We start from the raw sequence: 26,786 nt of genomic DNA, 5'->3' as shown, positions 1-26,786 counted from the left end.
TTACAAGGACCAGGAATAGATCTACCAAAATAAAGTCAAACATTTTTTGACAAAGGCACAAAAGGAATAAAAGGAGAAAAGATAGTCTTTCAACAAATGGTGCTCGAACAACCGAACACTCATGCAAAAGAAATGAAACTAGACACAGACCTTACACAAGTATTAACTAAAAATGAATCAGAGATATAAATATAAAAATACAGGAGAAAAATCTCTAGGACACTGGTTTGGGGGATGGGTTTTTAGATTCAACAGCAAAAGCATATTCCACAGGGAAAAGCATGTGTTGGATATTATTAAAAATAAAGTCTTCTGCTCTGTGAAAGACATTTTTAAGAAAATGAAAGGATAAGGCACAGACAGGGAGAAAATATTTGGAACACAGGTATCTAATAAAGGCTTTGTGTCCAACATCACAAAAGAGCTCTTAATGATTCAATAATAAGAAAAGAAATGACCAAATGACAAATATGCAAAAGATTTGAACAAACTCTTCACCAAAGATATAAGGATAGCAAATAAATACACAAACAGATAGATGCTCCACATCACCTCAGTGGGAATATGCAGACAACATGACACAGGTATTGGAATGGTTACATCAAAAATAATGACAGTGCCAATTTCAGGTCCAGAATCAGAACAACAAGATTCTCATTCATAGTTGGTAGGAACAAAAACTGATACAGCAACTTTGTAGAAATAGTTTGGCAATTTCTTGCGAAGCTAAACATACATACATACATACATACATACATACATAACAAACACAGCAATTTCACATCCTATGTTTTTGAAAACTTGTGTTTTAAAACCTACATGTGAATATTTCTAGCACCTTAATTCAAATGGTCCCAAACTGGGAGAATCAAGCATCCATGGGTTAACCACTCTGAAATCATGTATGCAACTCTGAAATCATGTATGTGTATTCTGGAATTGAACTATCAAATAAATGAAATCCTGATGTTAGCTGGATTCTCACTGTTAGTGCAGGAGATTACAGACAAGCAAGGAGAGAAGGTTAGAATGTTCCATCTGGTAATGCTTACAACAGGAGACAACAGTGTGAATACTTAGCTTACTATAGATAAAGATGGTGACATACTAAAATATTTTTAGACACGTGTATATACATGAGTGAGTATACACAAACTCCCTGTTCAGTTAGCTGAGTGGGTCTTTGAGCAATGACTTAACAGTCACAACAGACACATCTAGTCCCCCAATCTTGGTTTCTCATACTATGCTCCAATGAAAAGAACCAGAACTACTTAGGGGGGAAAAATGGCTAATTCTAGGGCAGGAAAGACATAAGATGCACCTGGAAAATCTACTGCCACAGAGTAAGGTAGAAATATTCAAACAATAACCGGGTATGTCAATAGACACAGGAAGCGACAGAAGGTGCTTTTTAAAAAATTAATTTACTTGTTTTTGAGAAAGTAGCAAAAGGAGAGAAAGCATAAGCAGCAGGGAGGAGCACAGGGAGAGAGAGAGAATTTCTATTTATTTATTTATTTATTTATTTACTTACTTACTTACTTATTTCACAGGCAGAGATCACAAGTAGGCAGAGAGGCAGGCAGAGAGAGAGGGGGAAGCAGGCTCCCTGCTGAGCTGAGAGGCCGATGTGGGGCTCGATCCCACGACCCCGGGACCACGACCTGAGCCGAAGGCAGAGGTTTTCACCCACTGAGCCACCCAGGCACCCTAAGAGAGAGAATTTCAAGCAGGCCCCACACTCAGCAAAGAGCCCAACCTGGGGATGGATCCCAGGACCCTGAGATCATGACCTGAGCTAAAATCAAGAGTCAGACACTCAACCAACTCAGACACCCAGGTGCCACTAGAAGATGCTTTTACTAACCAACCTGGAACAACTTGAGCAACAAAAGGAACAAGGTATCATTGTACTAGAAACAAAATATAAAATAACTAGCCACGAATTCGTGCTGATATAAGTGGATTAGTAAATAGGAGAGAACAGAAAAATCTCCTATGCAGAATTCCTGATAATTTATGTACATAATCATGTAGCTACTCCAACAGGAAGGAGGTATAGTGTAAGTGGTATAGTGTAATTGCCCACTTCCTTCCAAGGAGTACAGTATGAGGACAGAGAAAACAAAGTAATAAGTCATGTCCAGAGCACTAACCCTTGATATGATAAGACCAAAGGACATTTTATCTCTGTGGTCTTCCTCCAAGAAACCCATAACCTCAGTCTAATCATGAAAACAACAGCAGACAATTCCCAGTTGAGGGACATTCTACAAAACACCTAACTGTACTCCTCAAAACTGCCCAGGTTATCAAAAACCAGGGAAGTCTGAGAAATTGTCACAGCCAAGGGGAGCCTAAAGAAATGACTAAGTGAAAGGTGGCATTCTGAAACAGAATACCTGCATGGGAGAGAAAACACCAGGGTCAACTATCAAAAGACAAATCACATCCCATAAAATAAGAGTTTGCAATCCATAAAATGGACAAGCACTAGTATCCCTAATCTATAAAGAGCTAGACACTGAAGAAGAAGAAAAACAAAAAAAGCCACAAACCTAAGAGCAAAATGGGCAAAAGATATGAACAGAGGGTTCACAGAAACGTAAATACACCTTTCAGATACATGAAAAAATACTTAACCTCACTCATAAATAAGAAGCTTGCAGAGATAAACTTCATAAAATACCACGTTTCTCTTTCCACTGCCAAAATTCCAGAAGTTGAACCACATGTTCTATGGGTGAAGCTGTGGACAAACAAGCATGGATGTGGTGTCGATGGGAGTGACACAAAATGATACCAAAATCCTGAATGATCGAGTTATCAATTCTATGCACCCGTTGACTGGCAGCACACTTCTAGGAATTTATCAGATAGAAAAAACCTATATGTACAAGGTCATTCACTAGAACATGGTTTGTAATAGCAAAAGGTTTGAAATAGTGCATAACTAATAATAACCAGTTAACGAACTATGGAACGTCCACGCTTGAATTACTGTGCAGTTATAACAAAGAAACAATCCATGTTTGTTTAGATACAGATGTCTTGGACAGGCTTTTAAGAAGTGACAAAAAATCAAAGAAAGAACAGAAAATCATGTATAGACTCCTTACTCAAAGTGTGGCTCCCTGAGCAGCAGAGTCAGCTTCACCTGGGAGCTTTTTAGAAATGCAAAACCCAGGGTCCCCACCAGATCTACTAAATCAGCATCTGCATTTTAACAGGATGCCAGTGGTATACAGCTGCATCTAAGTTCTGAAAGCCCTAAAGATGATGGATTCCCTTCTAAATAACAGTAGGGGGCATACAAGAGTATCTTTACCTGAAAAAAGCAGCACTGCTAGGACAAATAAGACAGACAGGCATATCTACAGCAAGAGGACCATAACTCCAGTTTGTCTGGTACTGTCCCAATATAGACAGCTGTACCATCATAACTTTATGGAACCTCTTTCATTCTCAGTGGAAGTGTCTCAGTTGAGATGAAAAATGTCACCCTTCCTAGAGGGAACATCACTTAACCTTTAACCATGTTATTACTAATTCAGAAGTATTTCATTAAAAAGAGAGAGAGAGAGAGAGAGAGAGAAGACCAGTCAGGAAAAAACACAGACTGAAGAAAAGCAGTGAGCCAAGGATGGTTGGGCAACAAACCCAAGGAGAGGCAACGTCTGGGGCAAAAGGGAAAGACAACTTTGTGAGGAACAGTAAGGAGATGTATCAGAGTTAAGAAAGGAAAGCTAGCAGGCAAGTGTCAGAGACAACAGAGACTAAGGGTTATGCTGCAGGATGGTCAAGTAAAACTAAAGCCAGAAACTGGATTTGACTACAATTTGGTAGCCTTTTCCAGAGCTCAGGTGAATGTCAAAGAAGCAAGAATGCATTCATGAAGTTGAAATATGAATGAGAAATGCAGAAACCAAAGCCAGAACAGTCGGCTATTCAAGCTAGAGATGTGAACAAGCTGACACAAACCCTTAGGGAGAGTCATCTGGAGGACGTGTGGTCCCTCCATTCCACCAGATCTTCAAAGTCCTATTCCTGGATCAAGCAGGACCATGAGAGGGCTGTCCACTCAGACCTCATTGTTCGGTCCCCTGAAAAGCATCCATACACTTCTAGTACAATGCTGTGTCTATCAGAAATGATTATAGGCAATTTCAGTGTTGTTATTAGAAAAATCAAAGGAAGTTTTACAACTTGCACAACTCTGTGAAATTAAGAGTCCTGCTTCTTATTCTACCAACTGTTCTTTGAATTTGCTTGATATACTTGATACACTTCCCTTCAAGTAATTCTTGCCTATTTCTATCTTTTCGGGGTTTTTTTAAGATTTTATTTATTCATTTGACAGACAGAAATCACAAGTAGGCAGAGAGGCAGGCACAGAGAGAGAGGGAAGCAGGCTCCCTTGCTGAGCAGAGAGCTCAATGTGGAGCTCGATCCCAGGACCCTGGGATCATGACCTGAGCCAAAGGCAGGGGCTTTCACCCACTGAGCCGCCCAAGAGCCCTCTATTTTTTTGTTTTAAAAATATGATTCCTTTCAAATTTTAGAATACTCATTTTGAAACAAAGTGGAAATAAACAAACAAAAAGATCACTTGGGATGTGTTCATTTTCTGCTCTTAGTGGAGGAGGGACAGCTGAGGAAGAAGGAAGGAAGAAGGAAGTTAGAAGAGACTTGGCCTGCCTTGCAGTTCCTGGATTTACCTGCCTACACAGCTCCACATACAAGATACTTACGGGTCCATGTGTGGCTCAGATAGATGTTGAGCTTAGACATGATACTTTTCACTGAGTGAATGTAAACATTTGTTTCTTATTGATTTATTACCAATTTAGGTTCTGTGACAGAGAAAAATTAAAAACATGAAAAGATGAGTTTAACATTTACCAGTAACCTAAAGGAGGAAACACTATGGCTTTTTCAGAACTGATGTGGGAAAAATTAAAAATTAAAAATCTCAAGCCACGCTGTTCATCTGTTTTCCTTTGAACACTATTAATCCCTGGAAGTCAGAAAATCCAAGCAACCTCTGGAAAAAAGAGATGCGGTGTTTAAGGCAAGATAAAAAATAAATGTTTAATGTTTGTTTCTTACAACTTTCAAAAGGTCTTAATAAGAAACTATCTTTGCCTTTATTAACAGTTACAAAATGAGCCGTGGCCTAGGAATTCGCAGACCTGACTTAACCATGGTTCTGCCACCAACAAACTGCATGATCTTGGTCAGTCACCTTCTCAGACTCAAGTTTTTTTTTTTCATTTTTCAAATAAGGCCAAAGCAGATAACCTCGTGCCTGCACTACCATCCTGTACGTCTATAAGGCCAGGAGAGCAGGAACCTCTGCATCTTTCTAGACGCCATCAACAATGGCAAATGGGGAATGGAAAATGAGGGGAGGAGTGGGTATTCAGGGAGGGGTGATGACAGAATTTCCTTCGCTATGGCTGGTGAGCCTTTCATCCCGACCATGCCCTCACAAACTCTCCAAAGGGGTGACATTTCCTGTGTAGCCTGCATGCCCACTCTCTCAGCTCCAGCTCACCTCGCTCTTCTTAAATTTGTCCCAGACCTTCCACCGTCACACAGCCTCCGATGCTTTCAGGATACTGTCATGCTTATACGTAACAAATAACAAATGAATACATAATAAATAATAACTGGGGACCTAGGCAATGTTAGAGTCAGGAAAGGGCCTTGGTGGCTAGCTAGTACAGCCTCTTCCCTCTTCCACTGCACAAATGAGTTAACTGAGCAATGAAGGCCCTAGAGAATTGTCAAAGCTCCAGCCGCACGTTATTACAGCAGCTAACAAAATGTGAGTTTCAGAATAATCTTGTCGACTATTCATTCAGGGGTCAGGAAATGCTTCTTGAGACCCTTTGACTTGGAGGGCTCAACCAGAGTCAAATGCGCCATGCTTTTAACGTGCTTCCGAAGGAATGTTAGGTCCCATTTCGGTACGTCCTAGGTGTCTAGCATTGCCATCCCTGAGGCCCAAGTTTTCCCCGAGGAAATTCTGTCATGGGGCCCCAGTTCCTCTGGCGTGGTGTCTGGGTGCTCCCGAGTCAGAGCTCAGATGAGGGACAGCCTCTCCTCGCTACACCTCTTGCTTCTGCCAAACACACAGGCTGAGCGGGGCCCATTTTGTGGGGCCGCTGCCAGTATTGAGCCCAGCATTGGACATGGTCCTGTGCGTGGAAGAGACAGGGGCGGTTCCGAGGCAACACCCTCGGGTAATCCAGCAGGGGTAGGGTTGCTGCCCCTCGAGTCGATCCCAGGGTGCTTTCCAAGGACATGAGCCCTGAGTTGGCTGTCTCTGGAAAGGAGTGTTCTTTTGAAGAGGAAAAGTCTGTTTCAAGAACCCACCTTTGTGCATGTTCCCGTCTAACTCTGGTGGCCTTTCCAAATATGTCGCTTAACTAAGCTAGACAACTTGAGGTCACCCTCAGAAACATGGCCACATTAGCTCGTGGGTGGGCAGTCCCCTTGCTCCTTATTCTGCGGGCATAACACCGGGACCCCATGGGCTCAAGGTTCATTCAGCAACTGGACCATGCGATTGATTCCTCCACGATTGTGGAACTCAACGAGCACCTTGACCAGCTGGGGCTGGGATGAGGAATTCTTTCCCTCAAAGCCAGAGAACACACACCACTCCACAGAGTTCTCTGGGGACTTATGGGGACAATGAAGGACCTCGCTCTCCACCTGGAGTGGAGGGTGCACTTGGGGTGCCCTTATCTCCCGGACAAGTTTTCTCCCACTCACCGGCGATTCCTACTAACGAGGATCTCCCAGCGGAGAAACCCTCAAAAGGGTTTCTTGCAATGGTTTCTTCCCTCCCAGTCCCAGTGATCCAAGAAGCCACCCCTATTCAGGTACACTGGAAAACAAAGGCTTTAGCTAAGCATCCAATTGCCCTCATGGGAAAATTCATACAGGGATAACCCCTGACTGTAAGGACCTGGCATCAGCTCCAGAGTGTCCCAGAGAACAAAGGCCACCAAACCATGACAGCAGGCCCATGATATTACCAAGTACCACCTTACACTTCCAGATATGCCTGAACTAACACCCGAAACCAGCACAACTGGAAACCCAGTGATCCTTAGGCCTGGACCCGACTGCTCTACGCCCATGGCTCCTAACTCTGGAAAGGTTCTGAAGTCCACCACACTGCAGAGGCCCCTACAAAAACGTGGAGGACAGGTGCTTTAGCAACGGCAACAGTTTCAGGGAAAGGCGGTAAGAAGAACCAGGAGTGCTGTCATCAGTCGAACTCGGACTGCTGAGGCCAAAGCCTGTCAGCAAACATGTCTGCCCCCAAAGCAGAGATCCTAGTGCCCACCTGTTGGTTCTCATTGGCAACAAATCATACAAGAATTTATCTGGACTCTGACAGGCCTTCCTCATCCTTGTCGCCCATGAAGCAATTGACAGAAAAGGCTCTTCTTCCCAAGCCAGAACCCGCCAACCCGATATGGGCCTGAAATGCTTGCACGTTCCTCCCAACCCAAGGAGCCTTTGAAAGCCTGACTGCGGTTTAAGGAGACTGGGGATTTGAATAAGGGCCTCTAGCTGGGACGCAATGGCCATGAAGCTCTAACCTGGGCCCATGGCTTCCCCAAGCTCCAGAGGCTGCCAGACATTTGGCCTGGGCCAAATGCATGGGCGCGTCATGAAAACCATCACCGACCCAGCCCACCTTCCCCATTTTAAGCAATGGTGCACGGGTGCTCTGTTCCACTGACGTGGCCACCTGGCATCCATCGTTGCCCCTCTTTGGGAATGGAGGATGTCGTGGGGCATGGGGAAGTCCTTACTGAGTACACAGTCAAGGCCCACCGTGTCACCCCAAACAGGATTTCTCAGTGAAATACGGGAATGAACCCAACGCATAAAGCAGTTCTACAGAACACAAAGGCTTCAGAGGTGGTAACTGCTGCACAAGGTGGAGCCTGTGCCCATCAAAAGACACAATGCTGTGCATACATTCCCCATGATCTCAAAGAGAACTCTGGGTTTCTACCAGACACCACTGCTCAAATCCCCACTTCCAAGGATTCCTCTCCTTAAGGACTGGCTCAACTCCTGGCCTGGGGAAGGGTTCTCACCCACTATCAGAGGACTCTTCATGGGGATTCTCCTTCTCTTTCTTCTTCTAACCCCGTTGTGTTGTTTCCCACCCCATGCCCGGTCTCTGCAGGTGGTGCCAGGAACCCTTCACTGCAGTAACTTCCAGAGGACAAATGGTCCTTTCCGCTCAGGAAGATCCAGTCACAAGTTCTCCCCTGCACTCAGCGACCTCTTCCTTTTACGACTCTGACAGAAGAGGTCTCCCCCAGCTGGGCCTCCCCCACCTGACCAGCAATGACCCACACGGAGGGACAGCTCTATGCCCCTATTCAGCAGGAAGAAGCTACAGAAGATGAGACTGTCTTCCTTCAACAACCTTAACCACACAAAGCTCTGCACTGGTCAGGGGCACATGAGGAGGGAGGAGAAGGCTAGCTGAGCACCAAACAGGCACTGGCACGCCACACCGCCCCCCAACCTGAGATACAGGGGACATCCCTCAGGCGCTCTGACTGCTCTCAAGCTGAGGAAAGGAAAAAACAGATTCTCCACAGATGGAGATCAAAACCCGGCAAGACCGGAGTCTCCCTCGGTTTTGAAAAGTCCTCCTGATTCTGCAGGAAGAGGCTCATTTAACGAGAGCCTAGCGACCTGCCAGAGGCCCGGATCTGCCATTTCCTGAAGCCCTGACATCTCCCTCTCCTCCATGACACTGAGGGAGCCTGAGGCCGAAGGAAATGTCCGTAGGACAGCTTCTTTTCAAACCTGCAGTCCCTTGAGAAGGACCTGTGAGAGGAGGAAGGTAACATTCCTCCAGGAAGCTCCGCGCCATCTTTCAATTCATGCCTTCCTAGCAGGAAAAAACACCTTCCCTTCACAAGAGCAAAGCCTCCCGTATCCTGGGTGTCCTCTGTCCTCCTGCCACGTTCTTGCAAAACCTCCCTTTTGCCTGACCTCCCCCAATGCTATCTCAGAGAGTCAGCCTCCCATCACGACCCTAGCAAGCAACCCTTTCTACCCAAGGGTCGTATCCCTGTGCTTTAATAAAATCACATCCTGCCAGCAAAGCCATCTCAAGTGCACCCTCGATGTATGTTCAAGAAAACCTTAACCTATCGACGTATGTATATCGCGCAAGGATGAATGGCCACAAGATTCAACACATGGTTTGTGATCTACCTCTCATGTGTCCTTAATTCTACTAATATTGTCCTTACAAAATGCAAAGGATTTACAAATTAATTTCATGGTTAGAAATATTTCTATTTACTTCACATATCGGAGAATGACAGAGCTAGAGAGAGTGCAAAACAGTCAGGGTCGCTCAGCAAGGAAGATGGAGAAGGGTGCTCAATACAGGGCTTGATATCCAGCATTCAGGTATCCTACTTCACCCAAGGGCAGATGCTTACCCAACTGTGCCAACCGGGGACTGGCAAATTAATTTCATCTTTTACAAAGAAGCTCTTCTGGAAGACCTGTTGGGATCAGGGCAGGAAAACCTCGACAGTTCAGCATCAGGCAGTGAGGGCTTCCTCCCTGACTATGAGAACATGGGAGCCCAGAGCTTTTCTCCACCACCAAGAACAGCTATGTATCTCTGGGCCTGAGAGGGTGTATGACCACAGCAGATGTGGAAATACTCCCCGATTCGGTAGATTTTAGAACAGAAGGGGGTTCTAACAGTCCCTTCCATAAACACAAAGACTGTCCAGGAATGCCTCCGTGGTTCTTTCAGTTAAGGGACCAACTTTTGGCTTTGGCTCCAGTAATGACATCAGGGTTATGGGATTGAGCCCGTGTCAGGCTATGGAAGGCATGTGGAGCCTGTTGAAGTGTCTCTCTCATCCTCTGCAACTCCCACTCCGCCCACAAAAAGAAACATAGAGATAGAGAGAAAGAGAGAGAGAACACATGTGCGGAAGTCCACTCCGACATCCATTTGTAAAGATGCCCGGGATTCTTTGCTCTAGATGTATGGCCCAATGAGGCAAGTGTGGGCAGATAGTTGATCGTCGAGAGAATGTCTATTCAAGGTCAGGTTGCAATAACTCAGGATTCTGCTACCAGAGGCAACCTGGAGCTCAGAAGTATTGTGTGGGGCAGGGACTTGCAGAACCTTCTCCACATGTGCAACAAAGTCATCTTCCACAAGCAGCCAACTCTAAACATTCTGTTTCAGGGTACCTCTCCAAGTTAATCGACAAGGGGTATTTTTACCTCCAGAAGAAAGACAGAAGCTGGCAAAAAAGATACCCCAGTCAAGGCCTAAACCTCAACCCTGGCAGGAGGTTCAGAACCATGACAACTTACAACTGTGATATACATCCACCAGGGAGATGACAGAGGTCACATTCCTGTATATTTTGCACTTGAATCTGCACTGAAGAGACAGAGGCCAGACGTGTTGGATGCTGCCAACGAGGTCCAGTCACCTTAGTTTCGAAGCACCACCTGTAAAAACAGGGAGAGCTTTTAGTTGAGGTCTCAGAAACCGCACTTGGGAAGACACAATGTCACACAAAACTGAAAGCATGCCCCTCCCTTCCAGCAGAGAGCACAAACTCAAAGAGGCCAAAACCACAGAATCCCGAAATTTAAAGATTTAGCATTGCTGCTGGCAGACCTTCAAATGATACATGCACGGTCAGCTGGCTACTGGGAGTTCCACGATATCTTTGCCAGACCCAAGCAGGAGGATGTGGGCCAGGAAATGGCCCAGAGGTCAATCACCATGTGCAACTAGTGACAGGAGTCTAAATAAAGTTTCTGCTGCTCCCATAAACCAAACAGAAGATCTGCATAAACCCTATTTCAACTGCATTTTGCATGACCGTCCTAGGGTTGCTTACTTCTCCTTGAATCTTCATTCACCTTTGACATGCATTCTCATTCCTCTACCCTGTAACTTCAATGACACGGAACTCCCATTGGAGATATGCATATACTCTACCTCCTCAATGTCTTTTCTACTCTATGTGAGTGACTCTGTTAGTCTTGCTTTCTTTCTTTCCTCACAACTCTATTTGGCTGAAATGAGCCTCTGGTCTTCCTTTCTAAGACATGCCTCTCATGGACCCTGGAACTCAAAAAAAGAAATAAGAAACCAACAACTAATCACCACACAATATGAATGTAACCTATACCTTGGAGATCGAAGTTGCTTCACTCCTAACCAGAGACTATGCTACTGACCTAAAGGGAAAGCCCTCTAACAACCAGCTTCTAGAGGATTCTGGGATGATTTTGGGTATAGTTCTGATAGGATTTTCCCAATCTGAAAACACTGCCACCCTACAAAGAGGTCCCCAAACCTGATTATCAACTAAACAGATTCAGAGCTTCATGGGACCCATTGTGAGGCACATAAACGCCTGGCGGTGGTGGCAGCGGGTGCCAGTCCACATGGGTGATGGCTTTCAGTTTAACAGATTTGGGACGGTTTCTTAGATGCAAGGAGGCAGCCGCAAGCACACTTGGTTTCTTAGCATCTATTCTAAGCCTGGCAGGCATAGTGATGGACTATTCCATACAGATTTTGAAACCCTGCTATGCTGGAACTTCTCATGAGGAATCTCTAGAGTGAACTTTCAGTAGTGTGTCCAGGCCAAAGCGAAGCGCAATAGTCCCATCAGACTTGACTGCATTACCTGTCAACTTGGGTGGATTCCTCTTCTTGAGGTCCCCCAAATATCCTGAGGTTCCTATACCTGCCAACAGGTAACATTCCCTACTCATCTGGCAAGGCTCCTGAGCACTGTGTCATCGAGGTGTGAAGCCGCTATTGAAAAGGGGCTACACAAAGTCACCCTTAATTCCTGAAAATTGTCTGGTCATTATCTGAGTCTATACACATTACTGTCAAATTGGACATTTCACTCAATCCCTTGGTAAAATAACCAATGTTTCTAGCGGTGTCCTGTTACAGGAAAAAGGCGCTTGTGCTGAACTTGTGCTAATAATCCTAAGTACCTTGGAAGAAAGAATTCTCCCTGAGAATTTCTGAATGATGGAGGGTTCAGGAAGGGAGAGAAGTTAAATTTTCCCATTTGTTCACACAGAAATACTTCATCACATTTCTGTAGATCATGGATATTTTCAGATAAAGTTTCTCTAAATCTGGAAGAAGAAATACTAAAGAACCAGCAACATTTCAAACAAGAGTCACAAAGGTAGGCTCATGTTCCTCAACTCACTCAGTTCCCCTTTACTAATTCTTGATTGGCTTGAATGCAGCTTTTCCATGAGTTCTGCAAACCTGTACCCAGTTGAGTTTCAGAATTTTCACGATCAGACACTAAGACCCCACAAGACACATCACCGTGTATAGTCACAGGCATTTAATGGAAAAGTAGGGATAAAAGGCCTGTGGACACACACTTAATGAGATATATTTTCACCTAACATAGAAGGCAAGACATCAAAATGGAAGCAGAGAGGCCACAAGACCTGCATCCTCGTTGCCAGGGCATGGTGTGTCCATGAGTTTCTGTATCTCCAAGCCAAATATGCTCATGTCTTCTGAGCTAAGGTTTCTGCTTCTAGAATTTTCTCCCAAGGAGAAAATCAGAGAGGTTGTAAAGGATTTGCAACAGCGTTTACGGAGGCTTCCTGGATAATGGCAAAGCCCTGCAGCTCACCGCCTTGCCCAAGGCCCACAAACCTGTTCAGTGCCCCCTTTGCATCCACCATGGTCAGGCAGGTCTAGCCCCTTCTCCCCCTGTTGCACAGCACACCCTCTCCTGGTGTCCACCAGGTCGCTCAGCCTCTGTGTTCCATGTCCTCAATGGATCGCTTTGGAAGAAGGTAACCCGCATAGTGGTGGAAAGAGCAAATATACTCCTTCCCACCCTTTCTCCCTCCTTGCACCCAACCAAGGTTTCTGCAGAGACATGCAGATGGGGTTCTTCTTTTGTGGCGCCTCCAAGAATCCCCTTGCACAAAACCTGAGCCTTAGCACATAGCAGGCTATTTTGGTCTCTACCCCCACCGCCCACCTCAGCCACAGGGCAGCATTCCACCTGCCAGCCACCTCAGAAAGAACTCCCGCACCCTAGTTAGCTGCTCTCTGTCCAACGCCCAGGTGCTGACCTAGACATTTGAAACTCCTTTCAAATGAGGAGGAGGAGGAGGAGACACACCCATGGCACCCAGGTGCCTGAGTGCACGCCACATCACACCATCTACTTCAGGGTTGTGGTGATGGCAGACTTCCCACTGTGTGCTTTTTGCCCTGAGACATGCCAACCCTCCAATGCAGCAGAGAGCACAGAGCCAGGCTTCAGCCCCCCAGTGACCTGGCTGGCTGCCGTGGCTGCATGAGCCTGCCTGCCTCCCTCCCTCCCTGGCTCCAGTCCTTTCCTATGAGCATCTTCCTGGGCCCTGGGACTCTGGCTCTGCCCCAGTGCCCCAAGCCCTGGGTGCAGGCTGTCAACAGGCGGTTGAGGAACCACAGACTCTGGCTGCAGGCCCTGTGCTCCCCTCAACCCAACCACCGTGGTAACCAACGTGGGCCCAGGTGCCAGATCAGACTGCAGCCCCCCGCCTTCCTGCTCAAACACAGGGGGATCTTCGGAAGCAAGGCATGTCAGCCCCAAATACCTGCTCCCTAACCCCCTTCCCACCAGCCGAATAACCCCTAGGGACAGATGTATAGAGAAGCCAACATAATCTACACTCCAGGCACTGCATTTCACTCAGCCTCTCATGGTACGCAGGTGGGTCAGAGAAGGATTCAGCATAACAGCACAAATAACGCTTGAGTAGTGAGCAAATGTGTTTCTCCCAGGGCGGCAACATTTCCAGATAGGCCTGGTTGTTAGTCTACCTGTGCTCCAGTAAAAGCCCTGCTCTGACATTGATGTGCAAGCCACAGACCAAGAGTACCTCTGCAGGTAAATGGGCCCAAATGTATCCTGGATCCTTTCATTTTGTTGTTTTGATTTTGCTCCAAAGTCCAGGGAGATAGCTCTGGGACATGGATGGGGCTCTCCGTTCAAGAGCACAGGTGGTAAATGAGCCATATGTTCCCCTCAACACCACTCCTGGGACAGGCCAAGTCAAGCTACCACCCGTGTGCTACCCTGTGGCCTCAGCAGGGCCAAAGCACAGCCTGATCCCTGGATGTGGAGAGAACAGGGATGCAGTCTCTGAGCCACACATTCTGAAGCCAGAGCTCTAAGGGAACTATGCATGTGGGCTGGTGGTAGCACAGAAACTGGCAGGCACCACGCTGCCCTGAGAGCCATGCAGGATCCTGGCAGCCTCAGATTGGGGGTACAGTGCCTGCTCTGCACTCCAGATTGCCCCTGCTCTGTCCTGACTCAGACCTAAGCTGGAACCCTTGTGGTCCCTCCAAGTTCAGGTGGGATAAAAAAGGCCTATAGTAGTTGGGGTGCCCCTGGGAAGGGAACCCCGAGGCAGATCCCGGGATGAGGCTGGATGGCATATCAGGGGCTCACTGAGATGGGAACCCACAGCAGATTGCTGTGGGAACAGGGAGCCCAGTGTCTGTGGAAGGTGTCCACATCACTGCCTCAACAGCTGTGTCCCTGGCAAATGACTGAATCTGTCTGTGCCCCATGTCTTCTGTAGAACTGGACCTCACAGCACTTTGTCCCCCAGAATTTGGTTAAGGATAAACCAAGACAATGAACAATAAGCACCTCACCAGGGCTTGGAAAAGAAGCACCATCCAGGAAGACATATCTCCCTAGGATTGCTTGGTAGGAAACCTGTTTTGGAACCCCTGGCTCAGCTGTTCATGTGGTCTTGAACATCAGAGAAAAAGCACCTGGCTTCAGGGAGCCTCCCTCCAACCTGGTGACTCAGAGCCACCCTGATCCAGTTACACAACCTCCTCTCCAGGGACATTCCTGCCTATCTGGTAAATATCGGGCTATGTAGACGCACTACCCTGCAAGCCCTGCCCCAGGAAGCCTTGGGCCCAGCTGTCTTCCTACATCACCAGGACAATGGACCTGGGCCTCTGGCCTTACCTCGCTTCTCAGTGGTGATTATGGTGGCCTCTAGGGGCTCCCCCAGCCCTGCCTCATCTTGATCATCAGCCTGAAGATGTATGCTGACTCTGGGTCCAGCTCGGTGGCCATGAATTGCCTCACCATAGCACCCATCTCCACTGTGGTGAACGTGCAGGAGTTGCTGTTGGCCAGGCAGTAGGCAATCTGATACCCTATGGGTGGGACAGGAGGGCCACGCATCAGTCTCATCACCCCGCTCGGACCCCAACTTTCTGCCACCACCACTCTGCCGTGTTTCCACCAGTCCTTCATCCTCTGCCAGCATCTGAGAGGAATGACACAGCCGCAGTGGCAGATGGAGCCTCTGAGTGCTGGGCCCCCATGACTCTCGTTCCCCTTCATCCATCCCACCACCAAGATATGGAAACAGTTTCATCTCTAGTGATTCAATTCTTAAATAAAACACCAGTACTCACCGTATCAGCCATTTAAAACCTCCCAAAAAACCACGTTTCAGAACCAGATGTCTTTTATGGTAAATTCTACCATTCAGGGAAGGATTCATACCAGTCCTTTGCCCGCTTTTCCAAAAAACAGAAGAGAAAGCTTCTAAAGCCACTTGCTGAGGCCAACATTACCCTGATACAAAAATAAACGAGGACACCCCAAGAAAAGAATCTTATACTCCAATATCCCTGATAACTATAGATGTAAAAATGTCCAACAAAATACTAAAAACCCATGTTCACCAATATGCTGAGATGATCATATACTATGATCAAGTGGGATCTTGCAGGAATGCAACGATGGTTTACAGGAGCACATCGATCAAAGTGATATAGGACATTAACAAAATAAAGAATAAAAATGATGTGATCATCTTGAGAAGCAGGGAAGCATTTGACAAACTTTAATATCCATTTGCAATCAAAATTCTCAACAGAGCACGTAGACCAGGAACATACCTCAACACCAAAAAGGCCATATATGGGCCACCTGGGTGGCTCAGTGAGTTAAAGCCTCTGCCTTAAGCTCAGGTCATTATCCCAGGGTCCTGGGATCAAGCCCTGCATCGGGCTCTCTGCCCCTCTCTGCCTCTCTGCCTACTAGTGATCTCTCTCTCTCTCAAATAAATAAATAAAATCTTTTTTTTTAAAGACCTTATGCAACAACCACACAGATTACATCACATCCCATACTGAAAAGTTTTAGCTGTTTCTATTTCCTCTAAGATCGCCGAAGTTAGGAACACTGTCACTTTTTCCTTGCCACTTTTACTGAACACAATATTAAAAATCCAAGGCAGAACAATTATGCAAGAAGATAATCAGAAGGCATCAAAACTGGAAATAAAAAAGTAAAATGGTCACTATTTGCAGATGATACAGAATATAAGGAAAACCTCAAAGAAGCCAATGAAAACTTGTTCAAACTATGACTAAATTCAGTAAAGGGACAGAATACAATATTACTACCCCAAAACCTACTGCATTTCTATACACTAATAATGAATCATCAGAAAATAAATTAGGAAGATCATCCCACCTTAAGTTGCATCAAAAAGAATAAAATACCCAGGAATACACTTCACCAAGAGGTAAAATCTTGTATAATTGAAAACTACAAGACAGTAAGGAAAGAAACTGAAGGCAACACACATAAACCGAAAGATATCACATATTCATGGGTGAAAGAATTAATAGTGGTAAAATGTCCATACTTCCCTAAACCATCTACTTTGTCATTACTATCAAAATTCCAAGGACATTTTTCACAGAAAGCGAACAGAAGGATCTAAAAATTTGTATGATGCCACAAAAGACTCTGAATACCAGAGCAATCTATAGAAAGAAGAACCACACTAAAGGCATTGCACTTGCACTTTTCAGACTAATGACAAAGCTTGAGAATCAAAACAATCTAACATTGTCATAAAAACAGACACACACATCACCAGAAGACAGGAGAGAGCCCAGAAGTGAAACACACATCTATGGTCCGGGACCTTTATGACAAAGGAGCCAAGAATAAACAAGGGGGAAAAAACAGTCTCTGTCATCAATGGTGCTGGGAACACTGGAGAGCCACATGCAAAAGAACAAAACTGCACCATTTTCGTACACCATACACAAAATTTAACTCAAAATGTGTCAAATACTTGAATATAAGTCCTGGAACTATAAAACTTGTAGCAGAAAACACAGGATTTGGAAAGGCCCTTGACACAGGTCTTGGTAGTGGTGCTTTTAAGCTGATACCAAAGTAAAAACAAACAAAGAAGCAAAGTGTGGGCCTACATCAAACTATAAAACGTCCAAACAACAAAGGAAACCATCAACAAAATAAAACGGCAACCTAAGGTAAAACATTTGTAAATTATATATCCAGTAAGGGGTTAATGTTTAAAATATAAATAACTCATGCAACTCAACAGCAAAACAAAACAAAACACACAAAAACACCAAAAACTCCACAAGTAATCTAATGTAACAGCAGCAGATCCAAATAGACATTTTCCTGAAGAAGAAATACAGATGGTCTACACGAACACGAAAAGAGGCTCAATATCATTAATCATCAGGGAAATGCAAATCAAACCAGAATGAGGCACCACTTCACACCTGTCAGAAGGGCCATTACCAAAAACACAAGAAATAGCAAGTTTTGGTGAAGATGTGGAGTAGAGGAAAACTCTAGTGCACCATTACTAGGAGTATATGGAAAACAGTACAGAAGTTCCTCCAAAAAATGAGAAACAGAACAACCAAAGGACCCAGCAATTCCGTTTCTGAGTATTTATATGAAGGAAATAAAAACACTAACTCACAAAGGTATATTCACCCCTGTGTACACTGCAGGAAAATAACAACAGTGAAAATAAAGAAACAACCTAAATGCCATCAGTGGATGAATGAATAAGGAAACTGTGGTCCATAAACAGTGGAATTCTACTCAGCCATAAAAAAGGATGAAATCTTTCGATTTACAACATGGTGGCCCATGAAGGCATGATGCTAAGTAATACAGGCCAGACAGAAAGACAAATACTAGAAATCACATGTAGAACCTTAAACAAAACAAAAACAAAAATATGAGCTCACAGACAGAACAGATGGAGGGTGGCAGAAGTTTGGGGTTGGAGGTGGGAGAAATGGGTGAAGGGGTCAAAAGGAAAAAGAAAACAAGCCCAAATATAGCATCTTTTTTTTTTTCAGTTAAGTAATCTGTACCCCCAACATGGCTTAAACTCATAACCTGGAGATCAAGAGTCAGACACTCCACCGACCCAGGCAGCTAGGGTCCTGGAATTGTAGCATCTTCCAATAATCAATGTATGGAGAAAGGGGAAACTAATTTAATCTATGGTATTTTGAGGGCTATGTATTTTTTGGTAAATGTAAAAAGTAAAGAACACATTCTTCATGGTCACACACTCAGGACTATATCTAGTTCTAACATTTATCATGACACTGAGCAAGTAACTTACCTTTTTAATTTAATTATTTATTTGAGAGTCAGGGGGGACATAAACAGGGGGAGACATAAGCAGGGGGAGGGACAGAGGGAGAAGATGACTCCCCACTGAGCAGGGAGCCTGACCTGGGGTTCGATCCCAGGAACCTGGGATTATGTCCTGAGCCAAAGGCAGAAGCTTCAATGACTGAACCACCCCAATGCCCCTACTTAACCTCTTTTCTGCCTGTTTGCCCACCTCGGAGTATATTATGAATATTTGCTTTTAGAATCGCTTCTATTTAAATTTAAAAATAGGTTTTAGAATTGAGTGAAATGGAGATCACTTAGAATAGTACCTATGAGAGTAAGCCCTCAAAAAATGTTGTAAAAAATCTTATTCTGGAGGTACCTTGGTGGCACAGTCAGTTAGGCAGCTGACTCTTGATTTTGGCTCAAATCAAGAACCCAAGCTCCTGGGAGAGAGCCCTGCACCAGGCTCCACACTCAGCGGGGATGCTGCTGGAGGATACCCTCTCTCCCTCTGACCCTCCCTTCTCTAGCATATGTTTGTGCACTCTCTTTCTCTCTCTACAATAAATACATATGTCTTTAAAAATCTTATCCTGAACATTTGGTGGTTGCGCAATCATTTTCATAATTGGGCAGTATCTCCTAGTTTATAAAGCACTTTTATACACATTCTCGTATTGGAGTCAGGATATGGTCATTGGAAAAGAATTTATTGTGTTTATTTACAGAGGAAAAAAAAAGAAAACCAGACTTAGAGCAGGGGTGTGCTTTGTTCATGGCTGCAGAACTAACAGATGATCTTCTTATTTTCAGCCCAATGGAGTAGAACAAGAAAAAATCCAAACACTGTAACAAGAGCCAATGAAGGGCACTACAACTGATAATGGAATTAACGCAGTAAAATTATCCAACATTTATAAATATTTACCGCCCCAGCATGGAGCAACTAAATATGTAGAGCATATATGAACAAACCTAAGAGAAGCAATCAGCACCAATACCATAGGGAACTTTAATACCTCACACTTCTCTCAATGATCCCCCATCCAGACAGAAGATCACAACGGAAACATCAGCCTCAGACAACCCCTTACTTGGATGGACTTGACAGATACACACAGAACCCTCCATCCAAAAGCAGCAAAAGGAATATACTCCTCTTAAGTGCCCCTAGAACGGTCTCCACCTTAGGTCATATGTAAGGCCACAAGACAAGTCAATAAATTCCAGAAGCCTAGAATTTTCCCAAATGAGGACTGAAATCAAATCAACCATCTTTTCCAACCACAGTGGTATAGAACTAGAAATCAATTACAAGAAGAAAACTGGAAATTCATAAACACAGAGACTAAACAACATGCTACTGAACAACCAATTGGGTTCATGGGCAAACCAAAATAGGAACACAGAAATACTTTGAGGTAAATGAAAAAATAATACAATGAAACAAAGTTCACAGAATGCAGTAAAACAGGTTCTAAAATGGGGCACCCGATTAGTCGATTAGTCTAGTCGATTAGTCAGTGGAGCTCTGTGACTCCTGATCTTGTGGTTTTGAGTTTCAACCCCACACTGGGCATAGAGCTCACTTTATGTTTTTAAAGATGCCATTTATTTATTTGACACAGAGCTGGGGAGAGAGACAAACAGACAGACTGAGCAAAGTGGAAGGAGCAGCAGGCAGTAGAAGAGAGAGAAAGGGGCTCCCCGTGCTGACAAGGGACCTCATGCAGGGCTCAATTCCAGGACCCTAAATTCATGACTTGAGCCAAAGGCCAACACCTAACAGACCAAGCCACACAGGCAGCCCTTAGAGCCAACTTTAAAAAAAAAAAAGTTGTTCTAAGAAGGAAGTTTATAGTGATACAGGCCTAACTCAAGAAACAAGAAACATCTCAAATAAGCAACCTAACTTGATACCTCAAGGAAACAGAAAAGAACAAGGAAACAGAAAAGAACAAATAAAGTCCAAAGTTAGTAGAAGGAACACATCAGAACTTAAATAAATGAAATAAAAACTAAAAAAACAAAAGAAAGATATATATTTAAAAAAAAAAACACCAACAAGAATAACAGATCAACAAAGAGCTGGTTCTTTGAAAAGAACAAAGCTGACAGAGTCTCAGCCAGATTCAAAGAAAGAGGACTCATCATCAGAAATGAGAGAGATGTTCCCTGAAACCATTGATATGCAAAGGCTCTTAAGAATGTACTATGAACATTTACACCCCAACAAGCTGGATAATCCAAAAGAAAAGGATACATTTCCAGAAACATACAACCTACTAAGATTGAATTCTAAAGAAACAGACATCTGACTGTTCAGCTGTCTACTAATGACCAGTAGAGAGATTAAATAAGAAATCAAAAACTTCCAACAAGCAAAAGTCCAGGACCCCATGGTTTCACCTGTGAATTCTACGAATCATCCACAGAAAAAAATGAATACCAATCCTTCTCCAACTCTGCCAGAAAAACAAGAGGAAGAAACGCTCCCCACCTCATTTTATGAGGCCAGCACGGCCCTTATCGAGACCTCCCAAGTATCTGTGATGAACATAAACATAAAAATCCTCACCCAAATATCTGCAAACCAAATTCTACAATACAGGAAGAGGTATGATCCAGTAAGATGTATTTCAGGGATGCAATGGTGGTTCAACATCCACAAATCAAACTAATGTGCCGCATTCACAAAACAAAGGATCAACATCATAGGACCATGTCAACAGATGCAGAAAAAGCATTTGATAGCGCCGCTACCAAATCACTGCCACCCCGACCTGTGCTTCTGCCGCCTGGCTGGTCCCCACACCCTGTACCACTGCCACCCCACTGTGCCATCCCCCACTGCCACCCTGCTGCACCCCACACACCCACCGCTGTCCCTTCCACCCCCCCCATTCCTGTCATGCTACTGCCACCAGCGCTGCCACCCTCCACCCTGCTACTCCACAGCAGTGCCCTTTTTTCCACAACAGCTAACCCTCACCACAGTTGCTCTGCTGCCCTGCCGTTGCAACTGATGCCCAGCTGTGCCACCCCCAGTGCCCTTACCACTCCCTTGTGCACCCCCCAGGACTCTGCCACCCTGCTGCGCCAACCTCCAGTGCTTCTACTGCCCTGATGCCTGTGTTTCCAACAGCACCACCACTGCTACCGTGGTCACCCTGCTCCTGCCCATCTCCACTGCCCCACCCAGCCCCCAAGCCTTGCTGTGCCATTGCCATGTGGCTGCTGCGCCACTAGTCCCTCCCAACCACATCCAGGCCAATCCCTCCCCGCTTCGCCTCCCTGCTTTGCCTCCCCATCTGCTGCCATCTCAAGTCACTGCCTTCCTCTAATCACTGCTGCCCCACTGCCCTCCCCCCGCCATTTCTTCACTGCATACTCTCCCCTTGCTGCCACTGTGCAGAGCCCCTGCCCTGCCCACACAGCTATTAACCTGATGCTCTTGCCCTGCTGGTCCCACCAAACACCCCCCGAACTTCTCCCGCCTGTCGGCCCCCCACCCCTGCTCCAGTGCCTCCAGATTCCCTCCCCGTTGACCTGCTGCTGCCGCCCCACGCATCCCAGCCTTCTCCCAATGCTGCTACTGCCTGGGTGCCCCTGCCTTGTGACCCTGCCCTCTGCAGCACACCCCTCATACTGTCCACCTTACCACCACTGCTGCAGCTAAGCTGCTGCCCTGTGCCCGAGGCCACAGCTGACCTTCACTGTCCAGCCCCATTGACAGGCACTAAGGCCCTACCCTGCCATTCGTGCTCTACCTGTGCAGTTGCTGTGCCGCTGCCTCCCAGATGGTTCTGTCCCCCCTTCTCTGCATGCCACCACCAACCGCCTGCCACCCCACATGCACCTGTGCAGCCGTGCTGTCCCACCCCGCCCACCAACATGCTCATTCCTGTCCTGATGCCCCACCACATTGCTGATACCACCCCATCTGCTCTCTCCACACCCCCACTACCAATCCCCTGCCCCTCGCCGTAACTGCCCACTTACCACTACCCTGCTTCTGATCTGCTGCCACCCTGGGTACCACTCTTACCCCATGTCCTGCTGCTCCCCTGTGTTCTGCAACTGCTGGTCTTCATAGCCCTGCCCTGTTGACTTGCATGACTGCCCCACCTACCACGCTGCCCCTCTGCTGTTCCTGCCCACCCCTCCCTGCAGCTACCACCTAGATGCTACCCCTGTCCCCCACTCGAGCCTTCCCAATTTCCTAGCCCTGTTGCCGCACTGCTGCCGCCCCATGAGTCCTACTCCACCTTCCCCGCACTGGTACCACCAGGCTGCCCCCACCACGCTGCACCACCGTCCACAGCGCCCCCACTTACAACCACCATTGCCTCTCCACTGCTACCCTGGGTCCACGCTGCTGCTGCTAACAGTGGTCCCGCCCTGTAGACATGCACCAAGCCCAGCAAAGCCAGGCCCTTTGCTTTGCTGCCTGACCCACCACACCATGATGTTGAGACCCCACTCATACCCAGCTAGTCCTGCCCACCCCCAAGGACACTACCGCCTAGCTACTCCCCTCCCCCCACTCTGATGCCTCCTGGCTGCCAAGTGTGTGTCTGCCCAGGACATCCACCCCCCCCCCCCCGGTGTGGCTACCAGCTTGCTGCCCCCAAAAATGTACCCCTGCCACCCTGCAGTGCCCCCCCACAGGCCCCCTCACTGCCAGGAAGCCTCTGTCCTGTGCCCCGGCCTCTGCCTTGCTTCGCTTCCCCACCTCGTTGGCATGCACTATGAGCAGGCCCAGCAAGCCAGTCAAGCTGTCTCTGTGCTGCTGCCTCAGGGCTGGTCCCACCCTCCCTATACTGCCCTGCCACCTCTAATCTCCCCACCCCCTCCAGGTGCCACACTGCTGACCCCCTCAGATGGCACACAGCTCCCGACCCACGGCCGCTACCCCTCCCTGCCCCTCTACTGATTGGTTGCGCCCTCCCCCAACTCTGGTGACCCCAGCTCTCTCCCCCACTGATCCCGCCCCCATACGTGAGCGTTTTCACCTCTCTGACACCTCCTGGCACCCTTGCAGCCCTGTTACCCTGCCCACCACGCCAAACACTGGCCTCCAGATGATGCCAGGTTGGTCCCTCCCCTCCACCCACCACCACCGCCTAGCTGTTTCCCTCACCCCTGTCTCCGTGGTCTCCCCACTGCCAGCCACATTACTGTGCTACTAGCACCCTATCCACCACCTCCCCGTGCTTCCACCACATTGCAACCGCCCACATACACCCCTGTCCCCCTTACCTCAGAGGCTGCCGCTCCACTGCGGCCCTGTGCTCCAGACCTCTGCTGCGCTTCACCTCCCCGCCCCCTTGACACGCACGATGGGCCCACCCACCACCCCCTCCTAACTGTTGCTGCCCCGCTGCCTGGGGCTGCTCGCACCCTCCCACCCCCTCACCGCCTCACCCCCTCTGCTCCCGCCTAGATTCCGACCATCCCCCACAGGTGACACGCAGCTCCCACCCCTCCCTGTGCCACTACTGTATGTTCCCTTCCCCGCCTCTGGTGAGCCCTGCTCCCTCCTCCAAGATCCCGACCCCGAACCTCAGTATTGCCTCCCAGTGGCAAACCCCTCAGGCTCATGCAGCCCAACCCACCATGCCCTGACTTTGTCCACCCGCTAAAGCCCGGCTTGTCCCGCCCCAAAACCCCACTACTGCCCGACAGTTTCCCCCTCCACGCTGCTCCGTTGCCTCCCCGCTGCCAGGCATGTTACTGCTACTTCCACCCTGAATATCCACCCCCCTCCCAGCGCTTCCACCACATTGCTACAACCCACATGCACCCTGCCCCCCTTACCTTAGCTGCCGCCGATTGGATGCAGCCCTGTGCCCCAGGCCTCTGCGGCGTTTCCTTGCCCTGCCTCCTTGGCGTGCACGATGGTCTGGCCCACCACACCCGCCCCCGCCGTTGCTGCACTGCTGCCTAGGTCTCCTCCCATCCCCTCACCCCTCTGCTGCCTAGATTCTACCCATCCCCCAGAGGTGCCACATGGCTGCCCCGCTCGGGTGCCACGCAGCTCCCACCCCTCCCTGTACAACTACTGCCTGCCCCCGTCCCCGCCTCTGGTGACCCCTGCTCCCTCCTCCGTGATCCCGTCCCCCTACCTCAGTGTTCTCTCCCGGATGCAAAACCCTCAGGCTCATGCAGCCCAGCCCACCATGCCCTGACGTTGTTGACCGCTAACGCCCGGTTTGTCCCGCCCCCAACCCCCCACTACTGCCTGACAGCTTCCCCCCTCCCCCCTGCTCCATTGCCGCCCCGCTGCCAGGCGTTACCGCTAGTTCCGCTCTGGATATCCGCCCCCCTCCCCGCGCCTCCTCCACATTGCTACAACAACATGCATCCTGCCACCCTACTGTGTCCCTCACCCTGCCCTCCTTCGCTCAGCTGCCGCCGATACGCTGCGGCCCTGTGCCTCAGGCCTCTGCGGCGTTTCGCTGCCCTGCCCCCTTGGCGCGCAGGATGGTCCCGCCCACAACGCCACCCTCCCGCCGCCCCCCCCCCCCCCGTTGCTGCGCTGCTGCCTGGGGCTCCTCCCATCCCCTCACCCCTCTGCTGCCTAGATTCTACCCATCCCCCAGAGGTGCCACATGGCTGCCCCGCTCGGGTGCCACGCAGCTCCCACCCCTCCCTGTACAACTACTGCCTGCCCCCTTCCCCGCCTATGGTGACTCCTGCTCCCTCCTCCGTGATCCCGTCCCCTACCTCAGTGTTCTCTCCCGGATGCAAAACCCTCAGGCTCATGCAGCCCAGCCCACCATGCCCTGACGTTGTTGACCGCTAACGCCCGGCTTGTCCCGCCCCCAACCCCCCACTATTGCCTGACGGCTTCCCCCTCCCCCCTGCTCCGTTGCCGCCCCGCTGCCAGGCGTTACCCCTAGTTCCGCTCTGGATATCTGCCCCCCTCCCCGCGCCTCCTCCACATTGCTACAACAACATGCATCCTGCCACCCTGCTGTGTCCCTCACCCTGCCCTCCTTCCCTCAGCTGCCACCGATACGCTGCGGCCCTGTGCCTCAGGCCTCTGCGGCGTTTCACTGCCCTGCCCCCTTAGCACGCAGGATGGTCCCGCCCACAACACCGCCCACCCCCACCCCCCCCCGCGCCGTTGCTGCGCTGCTGCCTGGGGCTCCTCCCATCCCCTCACCCCTCTGCTGCCTAGATTCTACCCATCCCCCAGAGGTGCTGCATGGCTTCCCCGCTCGGGTGCCACGCAGCTCCCACCCCCTCCCTGTACGACTACTGCCTGCCCCCTTCCACACCTCTGGTGACCCCTGCTCCCTCCTCCGTGATCCCGGCCCCCTACCTCAGTTTTCTCTCCCGGCTGCAAACCCCTCCGGCTCATGCAGCCCAGACCACCACGCCCTGACGTTGAGGACCCGCTAATGCCCGGCTTGTCCCGCCCCCAACCCCCCACTACTGCCTGACGGCTTCCCCCTCCCCCTGCTCCTTTGCCTCCCCGCTGCCAGGCATGTTACCGCTACTTCCGCCCTGAATATCCACCCCTCTCCCAGCGCTTCCTCCACATTGCTACAGCCCACATGCACCCTGCCACCCTGCTGTGCGCCTCACCCTGCCCCCCTTACCTTAGCTGCCGCCGATTGGATGCGGCCCTGTGCCCCAGGCCTCTGCGGCGTTTCGTTGCCCTGCCTCCTTGGCGTGCACGATGGTCTGGCCCACCACACCCGCCCCCACCGTTGCTGCACTGCTGCCTAGGGCTCCTCCCATCCCCTCACCCCTCTGCTGCCTAGATTCCACCCATCCCCCAGAGGTGCCACATGGCTGCCCCGCTCCGGTGCCACGCAGCTCCCACCCCTCCCTCTACGACTACTGCCTGCCCACTTCCCCGCCTCTGGTGACCCCTGCTCCCTCCTCCGTGATCCCGTCTCCCTACCTCAGTGTTCTCTCCCGGATGCAAAACCCTCAGGCTCATGCAGCCCAGCCCACCATGCCCTGACGTTGTTGACCGCTAAAGCCCGGCTTGTCCCGCCCCCAACCCCCCACTACTGCCTGACGGCTTCCCCCTCCCCCCTGCTCCGTTGCCGCCCCGCTGTCAGGCGTTACCGCTAGTTCCGCTCTGGATATCCGCCCCCCTCCCCGCGCCTCCTCCACATTGCTACAACAACATGCATCCTGCCACCCTGCTGTGTGCCTCACCCTGCCCTCCTTACCTCAGCTGCCGCCGATATACTGCGGCCCTGT

At 48.7% G+C, this 26,786-nt stretch overlaps 1 long non-coding RNA gene and 1 pseudogene across 2 annotated transcripts in view; one reads left to right on the top strand and one right to left on the bottom strand.

Moving 5' to 3' along the window:
• Positions 1-25,919, bottom strand: part of LOC309859847 (phosphatidylinositol 3,4,5-trisphosphate 3-phosphatase and dual-specificity protein phosphatase PTEN-like) — a 136,160-nt pseudogene extending 110,241 nt beyond the window's left edge. The window contains exons 1-6 of the transcript XR_014316666.1: positions 25,891-25,919; positions 15,093-15,286; positions 12,067-12,213; positions 10,408-10,548; positions 4,755-4,856; positions 4,613-4,654 (exon numbers count right to left, since the gene is read on the bottom strand). The product of XR_014316666.1 is annotated as a phosphatidylinositol 3,4,5-trisphosphate 3-phosphatase and dual-specificity protein phosphatase PTEN-like (transcript). The remainder of the gene's footprint in view (positions 1-4,612; positions 4,655-4,754; positions 4,857-10,407; positions 10,549-12,066; positions 12,214-15,092; positions 15,287-25,890) is intronic.
• Positions 12,175-19,701, top strand: LOC309859888. The gene is made up of 3 exons (XR_014309023.1): positions 12,175-12,266; positions 13,883-13,988; positions 19,374-19,701. It is a non-coding gene; the product is annotated as an uncharacterized lncRNA (long non-coding RNA).
• Positions 25,920-26,786: the final 867 nt, after the last annotated feature.

Source organism: Mustela nivalis (genome assembly GCF_964662115.1).
Source record: "Mustela nivalis genome assembly, chromosome: 2".
NCBI lineage: Eukaryota > Metazoa > Chordata > Mammalia > Carnivora > Mustelidae > Mustela > Mustela nivalis.
This window is presented reverse-complemented; position numbering and strand designations above follow the sequence as displayed.